Here is a 4527-nt window from a genome sequence, read left to right as displayed (position 1 = left end):
AGGAGCTCAATCATAATACTGTAACAGTGTTATCACAGAAAATAGCAGTTATTCTGAAACTGAGTTTAAGTAATTACTTCACTAAAAGTCCCAATAAACCCATATAATTTATTTCCGCCCCTTAAATACACAAGTTTACACACAAAATACAGAAATACAGGAAATATATACAAGTTAAATTCTCCAAACATCAACAGGTTAAAATATCTATAGAGTCTATACTATACTACTCACTTGACGTTGGTGACGCACTGCTCAATGCCAGACGTGCGGTTGGTACAAGGTCTCATGGGCCAAAGGCCACGAGCCACCAGCACATGGCGAAGAGGAGCCAACTGCACAGAAAGTCATGGTGAAGCATGACCAGGGTGAAGCGCCATTTCAGGTCTACCAGAGTGGTGAAGACGTCTTGCAAGAATCTTCCCTGATTCTCGGATGTTCTTGTGCGCCAAGTTGCAGGATCCGCTCTTGGCGATGAAGCGGGCTTTGTTCACCCGGTCCCTGAACACTGGTTTGCGGTGGATCCTAGAAGCAAGCCCCGGTAGGGAGAACTCCTCCGGGATGATGCTTTTTCTCGCCAACATCCTTACTGCATTGCAATAGAGGAAAAAAGTCGGATGGTTTCAGTAAACCGAAGTGTTTTTTAGTCGTGCGTAATTCTCCTGTCAGCTTGCGTAAAACATGATTCAAAGTTTGATAAATTCTTATTATTTTGCAAAGTTTTCATCGATTTGATTTCAATGAAACTTCTTTCACATTAAGGTTGGTAGCTCCAGCGCCACTTCCAAAAAGTTGTACTGACGGGTGAGAGTTTCCAGGCAGTCACAGACCCAGGGCGCATCCCAAATTCTCTTGACGTAGCTGCTCCGCTCTATGGGCGGGATGCAATGCACTGCTGGCTTTGTTCAACAGAGAGGAAACCCCAGTAATTACTTCTAAATTGTGTTTTTGTTTTATTGATTAAAAAGCCAAACAATATATGTGTACCCGTTGGACCGTATGTTTAGTTAATTAATCAATACCGGTATTTGAGGTAATGGTTAAACCATCCCATTACTGGGTCCAAATTAAAATATCATTGATGTTTTATTTTAAACAAGGCAAGTGTGATAGAAAAATGACTCCAACAGTAAGCTAATTATTGCTGTGTTATTACATTATTATAGGGATGATTATTCGGATAGGTCCGCTTCCCATTGATGACCAAGAGATGGCGCCATTTAGTAAGCGAGGAGGTGTGGTGTGTTGTGTGTGAGAATGAGAGTGAGTGTGTGTGTGTGTGTGAGCGTTTTAAACCCAAAAAGCACTTTCAACTCAAAGCACATTTTTATTATCATTTCAAGTGTAAAAAAGGTAGGCACACAGTGTAATGATCAACTATGTCTATATTTAAAACATCGGTTATTTATACACAATGTACATATGAGACAGACACAAGCCCACAATAAAATGGAAAAAGACAACCTGTAGTCTCGGAATTATATTGATTATTATTGATAATATTTGAACATATATTTCTGTGCACATTCCCAAGATTGAAAATATAAATAGTAAAAGCAGAGAAGATGATATAATCTCTGTGATATGGATCAAGGATATCTGCAGTCTGAATTACCATAGATCTATAAGTAGAGTGTACCTGCTCTTTCCATGATATAGACTGACCAGATGAATCCAGGTGAAAGCTATAATTGCTTATTTATGTCACTTGTTAAATAAACGTCAATCAGTGTAGATGAAGGGGAGGAGACCCGGTTAAATAAGGATTTGTAAGCCTTGAGACAATTGCGACATGGATTGTGTATGTGTGCCATTCAGAGGGTGAATGGGCAAGACAGAATATTTAAGTGCCTTTGAACGGGGTATGGTAGTAGGTGCCAGGCGCACCGGTTTGAGTGTGTCAAGAACTGCAACGCTGCTGTGTTTTTATATTTAGAACCTAAAAAGTTTTTTTCCGGCTGTCCCCATAGAACAGGATTTCCCAACTGGCGGCCCGCAGGCCCGAATTTGGCCAGCGGGTGGTTTTATTTGCCCCCCCAAGCTTTCTGAGCACCCCCCCTACAAAACAAAACAGGAAATCAGCTCCAAGTTATTTAAATTTAAGAAATCTATTCCCTTCTATTCCCAATTTAAGAAATCTATTCCCATCTATTCCCAATTTAATAAATCTATTCCCCTCTATTCCACATACTGTAATAGAGACACGTGATCGTATACAAATGTAAGCAAGGTTGAATATGATGATGTTTTATATCTGTTTGGGCTTCTAGCAGGCAAACCCAAAAGGGTTCTCCTATGGGAACAGCCAAAGAACCCTTCTGGAACTGTGTTTTAGACGTGTAGAACAGACAGTCATAGCCGTACACACCACAGCCTTGCCTTCAAATTCATCAGAGGGACAATAGCCTACCACTCATCTCCAATGTCATTCTCCTAGAATATACAGTTGAAGTCAGAAGTTTACATACACTTAGGTAAATTTCTTGTTAATTAACAAACTATAGTTTTGGCAAGTCGGTTAGGACATCTACTTCATGCATGACACAAGTCATTCTTCCACCAATTGTTAACAGACAGATTATTTCACTGTTTCACATTTCCAGTGGGTCGGAAGTTTACATACACTAAGTTGACTGTGCCTTTAAACAACTTGGAACATTTCAGAAAAGGATGTCATGGCTTTAGAAGCTTCTGAAAGGCAAATTGACATAATTTGAGTCAATTGGAGGTGTTCCTGTGGATGTTTTTCAAGGCCTACCTTCAAACTCAGTGCCTCTTTGCTTGACATCATGGGCAAATCAAAAGAAATCAGCCAAGACCCCAGAAAAATAATTGTAGACCTACACAAGTCTGGTTCATCCTTGGGAGCAATTTCCAAATGCCTGAAGGTACCACGTTCATCTGTACAAACAATATTATGCAAGTATAAACACCATGGGACCACCCTGCCGTCATACCGCTCAGGAAGGAGACACATTCGGTCTTCTAGAGATGAACATAGTTTGGTTCGAAAGGTGCAAATCAATCCCAGAACAACAGCAAAGGACTTTGTGAAGATGCTGGAGGAAACAGGTACAAAAGTATCTATATCCACAGTAAAACAAGTCCTATATCAACATAACCTGAAAGGCCGCTCAGCAAGGAAGAAGCCACTGCTCCAAAACCGCCATAAAAAAGCCAGACAACGGTTTGAAACTGCACATGGGGACAAAGATTGTACTTTTTGGAGAAATGTCCTCTGGTCTGATGAAACAAAAACAGAACTGTTTGGCCATAATGACCATCGTTATGTTTGGAGGAAAAGGGAGGAGGCTTGCAAGCCGAAGAACACCATCGCAACTGTGAAGCACGGGGGTGGCAGCATCATGTTGTGGGGGTGCTTTGCTGCAGAAGGGACTGGTGCACTTCACAAAATACATGGCATCATGAGGAAAGAAAATTATGTGGATATATTGAAGCAAAATCTCAAGACATCAGTCAGGAAGTTAAAGCTTGGTCGCAAATGGACAATGGCCCCAAGCATACTTCCAAAGTTGTGGCAAAATGGCTTAAGGAAAACAAAGTCAAGATATTGGACTGGCCATCACAAAGCCCTGACTTCAATCCCATAGAAAATTTGTGGGCAGACCTGAAAGAGCGTGTGCGAGCAAGGAGGCCTACAAACCTGACTCAGTTACACCATCTCTGTCAGGAGGAATGGGCCAAAATTCACCCAACTTATTGTGGGAAGCTTGTGGAAGGCTACCTGAAACGTTTGACCCAAGTTAAACAATTTAAAGGCAATGCTACCAAATACTAATTGAGTGTATGTAAACTTCTGACCCACTAGGAATGTGATGAAAGAAATTAAAGCTGAAATAAATAATTCTCTCAACTATTATTATGACATTTCACATTTTTTAAATAAAGTGGTGATCCTAACTGACCTAAAACAGGGAATTTTCACTACGATTAAATGTCAGGAATTGTGAAAAACTGAGTTTAAATGTATTTGGCTAAGGTGTATGTAAACTTCCGACTTCAACTGTATCTCAGTGCTCGATATCTATAGTCATTCTGCTCTCATGATGTCATCGTTCTAGAGAGGGGTGGGTGTTGTGTCTCCACGCTTTCTGACAGACTGACTGACTCCAAAGTGCTGCTTGCCCATAAAAAGACAACTCTGGTGAAGGATAGCAGCCACACTATAGGGGCCATGTGGTTGACCTTTGGCCTTTACATGGACCCCCGCCACAGCAGAAGCTACATTAAATATACTTAGCTGCAACTCACTTATAATGTATACAATGGAGAGTATGGAGGTTGAGGGGAGATACCTAGCCTGGAATCCAAGCTAAACGAAACAATGGTTTAGTCTTGTTCAACCAGGCTAGAAGACGCCTACCCATTCATAGATTATAGAGAGGGAGTCTTGAGTTGAAAACACGAGTGGGAAAACAGACCCCACGTGTGTAAGGAAAGTAGGGCAGGAATTCTGGGTCATTGTGTTTGGGATTGAATAAGAATGAAGAATGATTTAAAAACGAA

At 41.0% G+C, this 4527-nt stretch overlaps 1 pseudogene; it reads right to left on the bottom strand.

Moving 5' to 3' along the window:
• Positions 1-230: 230 nt before the first annotated feature.
• Positions 231-718, bottom strand: LOC116369452 (ATP-sensitive inward rectifier potassium channel 8 pseudogene; annotated as a pseudogene).
• Between the last annotated feature and the right edge of the window lie 3809 nt (positions 719-4527).

This window comes from Oncorhynchus kisutch, unplaced genomic scaffold, assembly GCF_002021735.2.
Source record: "Oncorhynchus kisutch isolate 150728-3 unplaced genomic scaffold, Okis_V2 scaffold2194, whole genome shotgun sequence".
Taxonomy (NCBI): domain Eukaryota; kingdom Metazoa; phylum Chordata; class Actinopteri; order Salmoniformes; family Salmonidae; genus Oncorhynchus; species Oncorhynchus kisutch.
This window is presented reverse-complemented; position numbering and strand designations above follow the sequence as displayed.